Source organism: Armigeres subalbatus, chromosome 1 (genome assembly GCF_024139115.2).
Source record: "Armigeres subalbatus isolate Guangzhou_Male chromosome 1, GZ_Asu_2, whole genome shotgun sequence".
NCBI lineage: Eukaryota > Metazoa > Arthropoda > Insecta > Diptera > Culicidae > Armigeres > Armigeres subalbatus.
In genome coordinates, this window is record NC_085139.1 from 210043159 (window position 1) to 210057695 (window position 14537).

The window sequence follows — 14537 nt, forward strand, 5'->3', positions numbered from 1 at the left end:
GAATTTCCACAGGAAATTCAACCGAATTTCCACAGGAAATTCATCCGAATTTCCACAGGAAGTTCATTTGAATTTTCACAGGAAGTTCGTTCGAATTTCCACAGGAAATTCATTTGGTTCTCATTCGATTTTCCACAGGAAATTCATTCGATTTTCATTCGATTTTCCTCAGGAAATTCATTCGATTTTCATTCGAATTTCCGCAGGAAATTCATTCGATTTTCATTCGATTTTCCACAAGAAATTCATTCGAGTTTCCACAGGAAATTCATTCGATTTTCATTCGAATTTCCACAGGAAATTCATTCGAATTTCCACAGGAAATTCATTCGAATTTCCACAGGAAATTCATTCGAATTTCCACAGGAAATTCATTCGAATTTCCACAGGAAATTCATTCGAATTTCCACAGGAAATTCATTCGAATTTCCACAGGAAATTCATTCAATTTCCACAGGAAATTCATTCGAATTCCACAGGAAATTCATTCGAATTTCCACAGGAAATTCATTCAATTTCCACAGGAAATTCATTCAATTTCCACAGGAAATTCATTCAATTTCCACAGGAAATTCATTCAATTTCCACAGGAAATTCATTCAATTTCCACAGGAAATTCATTCAATTTCCACAGGAAATTCATTCGAATTCCACAGGAAATTCATTCGAATTTCCACAGGAAATTCATTCGAATTTCACAGGAAATTCATTCAATTCCACAGGAAATTCATTCAATTTCACAGGAAATTCATTCGAATTTCCCCTGGAAGTTCATTCGAATTTCCCCTGGAAATTCATTCGAATTTCCCCAGGAAATTCATTCGAATTTCCCCAGGAAATTCATTCGAATTTCCCCAGGAAATTCATTCGAATTTCCCCAGGAAATTCATTCGAATTTCCCCAGGAAATTCATTCGAATTTCCCCAGGAAATTCATTCGAATTTCCACAGGAAGTTCATTTGAATTTTCACAGGAAGTTCATTCGAATTTCCACAGGAAATTCATTTGGTTCTCATTCGATTTTCCACAGGAAATTCATTCGATTTTCATTCGATTTTCCTCAGGAAATTCATTCGATTTTCATTCGAATTTCCACAGGAGATTCATTCGATTTTCATTCGAATTTCCACAGGAAAATCATTCGAATTTCCACAGGAAATTCATTCGAATTTCCACAGGAAATTCATTCGAATTTCCACAGGAAATTCATTCGATTTTCATTCGATTTTCCACAAGAAATTCATTCGAGTTTCCACAGGAAATTCATTCGAATTTCCACTGGAAATTTATTCGAATTTCCACAGGAAATTCATTCGAATTTCCACAGGAAATTCATTCGAATTTCCACAGGAAATTCATTCGAATTTCCTCAGGAAATTCATCCGAATTTCCACAGGAAATTCATTCGAATTTCCACAGGAAATTCATTCGAATTTCCACAGGAAATTCATTCGAATTTCCACAGGAAATTCATTCGAATTTCCACAGGAAATTCATTCGAATTTCCACAGGAAATTCATTCGAATTTCCACAGGAAATTCATTCGATTTTCCACAGGAAATTCATTCGATTTTCCACAGGAAATTCATTCGAATTTACACAGGAAATTCATTCGATTTTACACAGGAAATTCATTCGAATTTCCACAGAAAATTCATTCGAATTTCCACAGGAAGTTCATTCGAAGTTCCACAGGAAATTCATTCGAATTCCCACAAGAAATTTATTCGAATTTCCACAGGAAATTCATTCGAATTTCCACAGGAAATTCATTCGAATTTCCACAGGAAATTCATTCGAATGTCCACAGGAAATTCATTCGAATTTCCATTGGAATGAATTTCCTGTGGAAATTCCAAAATGAATACACCACTGGGTGTTCCAATCTGCCAAATTCACGATTCAGCCATCTTGGATTTTAGTATGGGAGAGCCAGCGGGTTTGTTTTCATTATGCACTGAAAATGAAATTTTCACCCCGCCTCCTGTAAACTAGGCAGATTGGAACACCTAGCTGTGTACTCATCTTGGGAAATTCATTGGGAAATTCATTCGAATTTCCACAGGATATTCATTCGAAATTCCACAGTAAATTCATTCGAAGTTCCACAGGAAATTCATTCGAATTTTCACAGGAAGTTCCTGTGAAAATTCGAATGAATTTCCTGTGGAAATTCGGATGAATTTCCTGTGGAAATTCGGATGAATTTCTTGTGGAAATTCGAATGAATTTCCTTTAGAAACTCGGATGAATTTCTTGTGGTAAATCGGATGAATATCCCGTGAAAAATTGGACGAATTCCTTGTGGAAAATGGGATGAATTTCCTGTGGAAATTCGAATGAATTTCCTGTGGAAATTCGAATGAATTTCCTGTGGAAATTCGAATGAATTTCCTGTGGAAATTCCAATGAATTTCCTGTGGAAATTCGAATGAATATCCTGTGGAAATTCGAATGAATTTCCCAATAAATTTCCCAATATGTGTACACAGCTAGGTGTTTCAATCTAGGTGTTTCAACCTAGTTTATAGGAGGCGGGGTGAAAATTTCATTTTCAGTGCATAATGAAAACAAACCCGCTAAGTATGCTGTGGTCTCGAAAAGACGTGACTTTTTTTTCGGTTCGTTTTTGACAATTTTATTAGGACCGATTTTTTTTTTTTTACCACTCACATCAATTAATTCGGCAAGGTGACGGTTTTGAGAACGGAACATTTATTTGATAGACTTTTTTTTCGGATTTTCGTGAAAACAAAGGAAAGCCCAAATATTATTTTACGTAGTGTGGCTAGTGGCTGTGCGCGATCTGTGGAAGACGATTTGCGCAGTCCGATAACATCAGCAGCAGCAGCAGCTTCTCGTGTGAAATATGTGTCGCCAAAACATCGTCGTGTGAATTGGCAAACTAAAGCGGTCATCAGGCGTGTTGTGCTAAATTGCGGTGTGCGTTGTTGGAGCGGACGTTGGCAGTTCTCGGAAGACCGCAGGCAATCAGCGTGCAAGAAAGAAAGGAATGAACTTCTCAACGGTCTTCATGGACGAAACGTTCGTCTACCTGTACCGGGAGGTGATTAAGAACTACGTGCCGGCGTATTTCAAATCGATGGAGTACACCCCGTCAATTTTCTCGCTGCTCGGTTCGGCGCTGATCGGGCTGAGCGGGATCCTACCGCTGGCGGTGATTCCCGTGGGTCCCGATTAGGCCTACAAGGACTTTAAGGATCGATTCAAGAATTCCATTTTTCAAATTTTGAACGCTTTCTAATATTGGCTCGAAACCCAAAACAAATACTGATGTTGAAGAAAATATCTCGTTCATCAAGGACAAAAGATAGATGAAATGTACTTTTTACAAACGGATAATTGGTGAGAAAATTCCATTGTATATTTTAATGATTCATATTAAACCTATATAATTATGTATATAAAAATATAAAACAACCATCAGAGCACCCGATTGAAGCGATTTGGATAGGGAGAGTGGAATCGCCAACTTCCTATTGCTAACATCTCGTGGATAAAGGGCGGGCTCTTCTCCCCATCTATTGGGTCAATCTGGGAAACGAGGGCTAGATTATGTTATTATTTGTACTAACTTTCTTCTGGAAGGAGATTCTCTATTCATCCCGTGGATTCGCATAAGTGTCTCTGCTTATGGAACCACCCCACCCATTTTTGGCCCTTCATACAGGAGTTTGATGAAATACAAACAATAGTATAATCATGATCAAATCGTTTGTTAGATATGGCCAGTGCTATCGGCAGGTGCCTTGCTACAATAGATGGTAGTATCATCATCATCATCATCATCATCATCATCATAATGAAAACAAACCCGCTGGCTCTCCCATACTAAAATCCAAGATGGCTGAATCGTGAATTTGGCAGATTGGAACACCTAGTGGTGTATTCATTTTGGAATTTCCACAGGAAATTCATTCGAATTTCCACAGGAAATTCATTCGAATTTCCACAGGAAATTCATTCGAATTTCCACAGGAAATTCATTCGAATTTCCACAGGAAATTCATTCCAATTTCCACAGGAAATTCATTCCAATTTCCACAGGAAATTCATTCCAATTTCCACAGGAAATTCATTCCAATTTCCACAGGAAATTCATTCCAATTTCCACAGGAAATTCATTCCAATTTCCACAGGAAATTCATTCGATTTTCCACAGGAAATTCATTCGATTTTCCACAGGAAATTCATTCGATTTTCCACAGGAAATTCATTTGATTTTTCACAGGAAATTCATTCGAATTTCCACAGGAAATTCATTCGATTTTCCACAGGAAGTTCATTCGAATTTCCACAGGAAATTCATTCGAATTTCCACAGGAAATTCATTCGAATTTCCACAGGAAATTCATTCGATTTTCCATAGGAAATTCATTCGATTTTCCATAGGAAATTCATTCGATTTTCCACAGGAAGTTCATTCGAATTTCCACAGGAAATTCATTCGAATTTCCACAGGAAATTTTCTATGGAAATGCAAATGAATTTCCTGTGGAAATTCGAATGAATTTCCTGTGGAAATTCGAATGAATTTCCTGTGGAAATTCATCCGAATTTCCACAGGAAATTCATCCGAATTTCCACAGGAAATTCATCCGAATTTCCACAGGAAATTCATCCAAATTTCCACAGGAAATTCATCCGAATTTCCACAGGAAATTCATCCGAATTTTCACAGGAATTTCATCCGAATTTCCACAGGAAATTCATCCGAATTTCCAGTGGAATTTCGAATGAATATCCTGTGGAAATTCGGATGAATTTCCCAATAAATTTTCCAAGATGTGTACACAGCTAGGTGTTTCAATCTACCTAGTTTGTAGAAGAGAAGAAGGCGGGGTGAAAATTTCATTTTCAGTGCAAAATGAAAACAAACCCGCTGGCTCTCCCATACTAAAATCCAATATGGCTGAATCGTGAAATTGGCAGATTGGAACACCTAGTGGTGTATTCATTTTGGAATTTCCACAGTAAATTCATTCCAATTTCCACAGGAAATTCATTCGAATTTCCACAGGAAATTCATTCCGGTTTCCACAGGAAATTCATTCGAATTTCCACAGGAAATTCATTCGATTTTCCACAGGAAATTCATTCGAATTTCCACAGGAAATTCATTCGAATTTCCACAGGAAATTCATTCGAATTTCCACAGGAAATTCATTCGAATTTCCACAGGAAATTCATTTGCATTTCCATAGAAAATTCATTCGAATTTCCACAGGAAATTCATTCGGATTTCCACAGGAAATTCATTCGAATTTCCACAGGAAATTCATTCGAATTTCCACAGGAAATTCATTCGAATTTCCACAGGAAATTCATTCGAATTTCCACAGGAAATTCATTCGAATTTCCACAGGAAATTCATTCGATTTTCCACAGGAAATTCATTCGAATTTCCACAGGAAATTCATTCAAATTTCCACAGGAAATTCATTCGAATTTCCACAGGAAATTCATTCGAATTTCCACAGGAAATTCATTCGAATTTCTACAGGAAATTCATTCGAATTTCCACAGGAAATTCATTCGAATTTCCACAGGAAATTCATTCGAATTTCCACAGGAAATTCATTTGCATTTCCACAGGAAATTCATTTGCATTTCCACAGGAAATTTATTCGAATTTCCACTGGAAATTCATTCGACTTTCCACAGGAAATTTATTCGAATTTCCACAGGAAATTCATTCGAATTTCCACAGGAAATTCATTCGAATTTCCACAGGAAATTCATTCGAATTTCCACAGGAAATTCATTCGAATTTCCATTGGAAATTCATTCGAATTTTCACAGGAAATTCATTCGAATTTCCACAGGAAATTCATTCGACTTTCCACAGGAAATTCATTCGAATTTCCATCCGAATTTCCACAGGAAATTCATCCGCATTTCCACAGGAAGTTCATCCGAATTTTCCTTGGAATTTCATCTGAATTTCTACAGGAAGTTCATTCGAATTATCACAGGAAATTCATCCGAATTTCCACAAGAAATTTATCCTATTTTCCACTTCCACATGAAATTCGGATGAATTTCCACAGGAAATTCATTCGAATTTTCACAAGAAATTCATTCGAATTTTCACAGGAAATTCATTCGAATTTCCTCAGGAAATTCATTCGAATTTCCACAGGAAATTCATTCGAATTTCCACAGAACATTCATCCGAATTTCCACAGGAAGATCATCCGAATTTTCCTTGGAATTTCATCTGAATTTCTACAGGAAGTTCATTCGAATTATCACAGGAAATTCATCCGAATTTCCACAGGAAATTCATTCGAATTTCCACAGGAAATTCATCCGAATTTCTACAGGAAGTTCATTAGAATTTCTACAGGAAATTCATTCGATGTATTTACTGTGGAAATTCGGATGAATTTACTGTGGAAATTTGAATGAAATTCCAATGGAAATTTGGATGAATTTCCTGTGGAAATTCGGATGAATTTCCTGTAAAGATTTGGATGAATTTCCTGTGGAAATTTGATTGAAATTTTTTGAATAGCTGAATTGCTTAAAACGTGATTGATTTCCATATTGTTCCAATCACATATGATATTTCGGAAAATTTGAAAAAGTCTTCAAGGGGGAAGGAGGGGTGTCGGAAAAGTTTACAAAAGTCTACTAAGTGGGAGGGGGTTTGAAAATGTGAAATTTTGGTCTACGTGGCTTGTGGACAGCTCATTACTGGCTGAAATTGCTTTCAACATTTGACTAAATGTCCTTTTTTTCAAAATATCTTTTCGACTAAATGTCTTTTCGACTAAATATCCTTTCCTAAAAAAAATTTTATGTCTCTTCGACTAAATGTTCACTCGGCAAAATGTCCACTCGATCAAATGTCAATTCGACTAAATGTCCATTCGACCAAACGTCATTCGATGAAATGCCATTCAACGAACTGTCCCAAAGCCCTCAAATATTGCTTGCTTCACTAATAGGTATACTGTTCCCTTAGTGGTGATAAAAATTATTGTTGATTCCCATAATGGTGCTATTCACTATAGGTGCAGAATAGTAAATTTTATTAAGGAAAATCATTGTTTTCAATAGTTTTTCAAACGAAATCAAGTAGCATTTAACATGATGTTGAAAGCGCGACGCGTCTAACGTGTATAATTATGATACTTATGATAAATCTCATTTGAACCCCACCACCTCCACTAAGGTTACGGTTACCCTACAGACATGCTTAGAATGCGTGATTTCACGCACTCTTGGATTTATGTGAATGCGTCACAACACAACACATATCGCAGCTGCCTTTGATAACATTCATATTATTAGGAAAATTATTTTGAGCTTTTTAGTGGAATGTCTTCACTTGTCATAAGACGAGTTTGTACATGTACAGTCCCATTTAATTCCACCACTTAATTGTACCTTGACAGATACGTATTTCGACCTGAACAGTAAGGTCGTCTTCAGTGTATCGTACTCGACTCTACATATCATGTTCTTCATGGCGATCAATGAATTTCAAAGTACACAAATCAACTCCTCATAAATCAGTCTACAAGTTCATTCATTCATAGAAAACTTTCTGTTGAATATTTTTTCTGAACTTAGTTAAGGGCGTGAAATGATGATAGCAAACAAAGCATTGGTTTTAAATGCTTTGCGGCAAGATGTAATTGTACTGAAAATTTTGCACTCATTTATCTCAAAACTAAGTTTTTGTCACTTACACCCCTGTAAGAACATTTTCCTTTTTTGGTTGAAAACGTAAATAAACTTCAAACCAAGGAAACAATCGGTGAAACTGAAATTTCTCACCTAAAGAAAAAATGTTGGGAGCGCCTAGGCTAGAACTCGACAGCTTTGGGTCCCATGTCTATTTATGGTCCTAATGTCTATTTATCAATTTGTCATTAGATTCGATATAGTTTTTTGTTAGTATTTGTTTGCATTTTCGGGATATTGCTGTGAAAAGTTTAGAGTTGGTGGCGCCTTGTTGTGGACTAATTTTATAATTATACTCAACCGAAACCAATTTACAGACGGACCAAAAAATAGTCGATAGAAGAGATGAGCGCGAGAGGGAATAATTTATTTTCAGTGCAAAACTTTACGTGGCTGTCCCATAATAAAATCCAATACGACGGAATAATGAAATTGACACATTAGAACACCTGAATGTATTCTTCTTGGTCATAACTTGGCAGCATAACATATTTTTTTTTTCATGATACTCACCAAAAGCCTTGCAGATGGAGACATCTTCCAATAGAGCTATCAAAGGAATGACGATCAGCATCGATCCGAAATTTCCCAACATATCACCGAAGCTTTCGTACTCCTGCACAACGTTTCCATTTTCGTCCACAACCTCCGGAACGGAGAACGGTGGCGGTTGAACCGAGGGAAGACCCTCCGGCACATCGCCGATCATTTTGAATGGCATCTGACCATTGTTATAGAAAGAAGCTCCGATTGCTCCACACACAACCACGATTATTGCGTTTCTAGCGGTTCCGATCAACCACAGGGTCTTGTTCGCGATTTTCTGCACCATTGACTGATCCTCCACGTCCGGTGGACCAAACTTAATCCGTGGCAGCAGCCTCATCAGCAAAAGCACCACCATGCACGTGAATCCCATGACCGCATCGCCCAGTTGAGTGTTATGGATGTCGTCGAATATGGCCGTCCACTGCTCGATGAACGTGTTCCCCTTGGCCGTTATTCCCAGCAGATCTTTGACCTGCGAGCTGAGAATAATCAGCGAAGCCGCCGACGTGAATCCGGAACTCACCGGTCCAGATACAAAGTCAATTAGGAAGCCAAGGGCAAAGAGACCCATCAGCAGCTCGATCAAACCCGTCAAGAAGCAAAGAAGTACCGCCCGTTGCCAAATTCCATTCGTCACCTGGAATGTCAGCAAAGAGGCGATGGCGGTCGGTCCCATGGGTACATCCTTGCACGATCCAAGGAAGATGTAGATGAAACAGCCGAGAAACGAACCGTACAGACCGTACTGTGGGAATAGAGTTTCGAAATAGAGATCTGCGGATGCACCGGGATGTTTGGGAAACTTACCGCCGCTGGTAGTCCGGCGATGCTGCTGTAAGCCAACGCCTGCGGGATAACGGTGAGGCCGACCGTAAATCCGGCCACCAGATCGCCGATTGCGTCATCTAGGTTGTACTTTGGAAGCCAGTTGAGCACTGGCACGCGTTTGTAGAGGATTTTCTTCCGGAAGATGCTCCGATACTTTCGTCGGCACCAGGGACCAATTTCGCGCAGATGGTCCATGGTGGACTTTTTGTCGTCAGATACTGAGAGGAATGAAACAAAGGGGATTGATATTAGACGAATATTTTGGTTTAACTGCCGTCGATTCGCTCGAAAAAAAAATGTATAACACAAGCGGAAAAGCCACGAGCGAATATGTGAGCGTGGTCAGCGTTGGCGTACGTCGCAAAAAAAAAATTAAGGTAGGCAAAATACTTACAAATGAATTCATTGCTGCCCCGATAGCCAGGGACGTCTTTGTGGATGGCTGGGATGCTCAGGGATCCCTGTGAACCAGCCAGCCCGTGGATGTTGTACACGGAGGCTCCTTTAATGCCGTGAACCTTGTCCAGTTGGGTGTCACTAGAAGTTCGTCTGGAGAGAGAGAAAATTGGAAGGAAATTCGAATGAGTCTCAATTTGGTGGGAAACAAACACAAAGAAAGTTTCATTTTAATTTTGGGTGCTGTGTCGCGTTGATGGGTAGGAAAATGGTCATGAGTGGTCAACTAACCGGATGGAACCGCTTCGAGAGCGACTTTATCGGACGTCAGGCGGCATATTGAGAAACACATTAGGTCGGGTTGATGGCAATCTTTTGTTCAAATTGTCAACCAAAAGGCCGGCCATAGGTGATGCCACTTTTGCGTTGAACTTGGACGGTACGCATTCATTGATGATACAATTGCAATGCGACGAGTGGGTCATAAGTGTCAGTCATTCTCGGAAATAAGCTAATTATACCGCCGCAGCATAGTCTACCGACGGCGGCAGCGAAAGAGAATGCCGCGAGGCGGGCGTTATTAAAATAGCACATGTTGGACCGTTTTATCACGTCTTCAGAACGATCGGACCAGCGACATGTGTGCGGAAAGCTTTGTCCGTCTGGCTGAGCATCAACTTACGTAGGCACGGTCAGTGATATATCAGTGATGAAGGAAAAATAGAAAAACTGTCGGTCTTTGGCTGTGGTGGTAGGCAAACGATGACTTTCGTTTTTCTCTGGTTTTCGGAAGATTTTCTGAACCGACTGAGAATGAATTTGATCGTTAATTGGTTTTTAAATGTGTTTACGAGTATAATCTGGAGATGGCAAATTCGCGTTTGTCATAAACCAGATCCAGCTAATAACCGGTTCGAACTTATATTCTTTTTTAACTTTGCAGAACATTCTCCAACGGAACGTTTTGATACAATAATATTCAAACAGATAGGTTCATAACTTGAATGCCCGTAATTACATCATTTGCAAATTCATATTAATAAAAGTTCCTAACAAAGTCCAAAGCCATGCAAAATCCGAAAAAAAATCAGAAGGGTTGTGTACAAGCCACGGCCGCTAGGTGGACGTTAGAAAACGTAAGGATATTATTGTAACACAATAAGCATTGTTGTTTATTATGGTTATGATTTTAGCTTTTTGGTGTTAACTAAGGTATTATTGGTTTATTGGTTGACATATGAATATGGTTGAAGTATAAATATCTGAGACACATTTTGGTCAAACATGTTGTAATGTGTGGAATATTCACTTCACAATTAGGTTGATCTTTATCTTCCATCAGAAATTCCTTTTCTTCAGTGAAATTTGTTTCGATTCCGTCTTGAAAAGGCTTACCTTCCCGGTAAAAATCGTGGGAAAGCATTTTTCTTATAATCAATAAAGGAGACCCATTAGTTCCGCTTCTTTGTTGATCGGCATGAGTGGAAATATTGTGTAACCGTAATACTCACCAGAGGGGCGTGGCTACGGGGTAAATTGAATTGATTACAAGAAAGCAGCTTTTCCACGCCCTACCCATTTCGTTCAAGATGTCGCGAAGAGGAGACCGCGGTCCCACCATTGACAACGGCGGAGCTCCTGCTGGAAATGTTATTCCCACCAATGGAGTGAGTCGTGCGGTCGTCGTCGTCGTCGTCAGCATCAGCAGCGCTCAGATTAAATTGTCTTGTCTTAAGTACTAACGATTGGCTACCATCAGTGAAAGCAGCTCTTAACCCATAATTTGAGGCGAGACTAATTTTGATCAATGTACAGATGATTCGCTTGGTAATGACAGATATTCTCCATCGGTAGCAGAATCACGCGCGCGTCAAAGAAAGACGCTGTAGAAAATGATTCGTATGGATAGCAGCCGTAGCAGTTAAGTAAAATTTCTCGTCAAGATTATAATTTTAGTAGGTAGTCTGCTACTTGTTTGAGGTTTTATTTCCATCCATGCGAATACATTTTTGCACTTCTGACGCGCACTCGTGATTCTGCTGCCGACGGCAACTTTATGCTTTGCTCTTTGTTTTATGACGATCACGACCTTTTCCAGTACTGATACTTAAAAGAAACGATTGACTTCCAATAATTCTCCTTCCCAGTCACAAACAGTAACAAAACCAAATCAGAATCTTGAGAAACTTTTCACTGAAGTGCCGCTGACGCCGACGATAGCCACTCGATAGTTTGCCGCTAAAGCGTTATGCAGCGTACACATTATGCAACGTACACACCAGTCAAGCAGTTTGACGAACATTGACTCCGCCCCCAAGAAAACGCTTCGGTTGCTGCTTTGTTTGAACGTATGTGAAGTTGTTCGAACAACCATTTGACAGTTGGCGGCTCGGTTGGAAAAAAATAAAACGGTTTGATTTTGGTTTGAGTTGTCGGGGGTGGAGTCAAGTTTCACCGAACATGTTTGAGCATTTGTAGTGAAGTTGCACTAACCCCCATATATTTTTTGTTGGTTGGTGCTAAAGTTGGCGCTTCGGTCGTTCGTGTGTGATATTGTTGGTCGAATAAATTGATTGTTCGTGCAGCTGTTGGTAAAACTTGATGGATGTTTGAATAAACGAGAGGTGGAGTCAATGTTGGTCAAACTGCTTGACCGTGTGTACGTTCCATTATGGTTTTCGCCCTATTCGTGAAATGATTCGATTAATCTCGAGTTTGATAGGACCACCCGGACCAAAATTTTGGGGTACAGTACAGATACATTGTACTACATATGTCAAGTTGCTCCCGGGTTGTTTAAAGCACTGTTGATAAGTCGGCTTCTTTTGCCAAACGTTCTGGATTGAAAATCTTTTGAGCGACTCGGATATGCTACGTTTAGACAAGGCAAGTGAATTGAGCAAGTCGCTTGGGGGCCGTCCAGAAACCACGTGGTCATATATGGGGGAAGGGGGGGCTTTGGAAAATGACCACGATAAGCCACATGGGGGGAGGGGGGGTGTTGCTCTCGAACCACGTGGTTTTTTTTACACGAAAAACTTTTGGTGAATAACAATAGCTGTGTAAAAAATACAAATTATTGAAATTCAATGATTTAATCATTAAACGCAAAGCGCATCTAAGGGCCGATGCCTACGTAGCGTCTTTTCAACTCAGCGTTAAAAAGACGTAGGTATGCATCGAGAAAAATCGATAACGCAGCGTCGGTCGCAACGCCGATGCATATCTGCATTATTAGACCATCTTAGCCTAAGATCCTATATCCATACAAAAATAAACGAAAAAACAGGTTGCCATTCAGTCTTAATTTCCACAAAAAAAATAGAAAGGAAAAATGGAAAAATATATTTAAAAAATTCCGCCGCAGATGGTTTTTGGCATCACGCCGCCGACACTTTTGCATCAGCGGACTGCAGCTAAAATTTTGAAAAATGTTCATGTTTTTACAATAATCCAAGAAAAAATCTTAAGAAGAAAAATTCAAAAGAAATATTCAGGAAAAATCAAGTAAAAATCCTGTAAAAACTTTGACATTACTTCATAAAATCCTGATAAAGTGCTGGCATTCAGATTTTTTTTTGAACAATTCCCACTGAAAAATTTTGCTTGGAAATTTTGCTAAAATTGATAATGAAAAAAAAGCAAAACATCTCTAGTGTAAATTCCGAAAAAATTTCCTTAAAACTCCGAAAAAAAATCTATGTGCATTCTGTCTGAAAATTAAAAACAGTCCCGTGGGAAATACAGGGGTTAGACAAAAAGGTTGAGATTGGTAAAAATAAGTCGAAATTCAAATCAGCATAACTATGCGTATAATAATCCGATTTTGATAAAACCAGGACCACCAGAAGCGGACACTCTTCTAGTATACTGTTCCTCTGCAAAACCTGAGATTGGTCCTTGGCCACCGGAGATGTTCCGGGTTTTCCGAGGGTATGTTCAAGATGCATTTTTTCCACTGCTTGTCATTTTATGTGACGTTAACTTTCATCATGTTTTATGCTTTTTCCGAAAACTAGAACTAATATGCCGGCCAATGGTGGCTGTAGATCAAGAATCCATCTAAGCTACACAGAGATACGGCCATTTCCGTAAAAACTGTTCCGGAAACATGATGAAATGATAACAGATCGGAATAATGCAAATATGAGTATCTGACTTCATGGATTTGCGAGACGATGATTACAGAAACATTTCCAGAATGATAGTGTCCACTGCCACCCTTATAGCAGGTTCCATGGGCCTTCCAGGAGGGGCCGGTTTTGGCACCATCTGGAACCATGCATATATGGGTGTCAAAATTCATGTTTTCCCAAGACGATGAATATAGGATCTTTATTAGAGATATATTTTGAGGACTGTGAGACTCTTTGGCCAATTTGTAACAGGTTCAGGAAGTTCTGCGAAAGTGACATTTGTTCAGGGTGTATGACCAATCCAGTACCGTTTTCACGAAAATGGCCATATCTCTGCGTATACCTATCGGATTTTCGATCTGCAGCCAGCATTGATCAGCATATTAGTTCTAGTTTCTGGGGAAAACATAAAACATGATAGCAGTAAACGTCATATAAAATGACAAGCAGCAGAAAAAATGCATTTTTAACATACCCTCGGAAAACCCGGAACACCACCGGTGGCCAAGGGGCAATCATAGGTTTCGCATAGGGCCAGTATACTAGAAGAGTTTCCGCGTCCGATGGTTCCAGTTTGATCAAAATCGGATCATTCTACGCAAAGTTATGCTGATTTGAACTTCGACAATTTTTTGCCTATCTCAACCTTTTTGTCTAACCCCTGTACATATAATTTTCGGTGGAAAAACATTCTAATGAATTTCTTCGACAAGTTCTTCCGAATCTTCACCAGAAATTCTTCCATGCAAAGATGCACAGGAAATGATTTAGAAAATTTAAGGAATTTTCACATCAGAAAATCTTTAAAATTTTGATTTAATTTTTTAAGGAATTCCTACTGGAAATGCTTCAAAATTACATTTTTTTTTCGTAACTTCCACTTGTAAAAACATCAGATTTTCCTCGGGAAAT

At 39.0% G+C, this 14537-nt stretch overlaps 1 pseudogene; it reads right to left on the reverse strand.

The window, feature by feature from the left end:
• LOC134205721 (sodium-independent sulfate anion transporter-like) overlaps window positions 1-14537 on the reverse strand; it is a 58189-nt pseudogene that overhangs the window by 9542 nt on the left and 34110 nt on the right.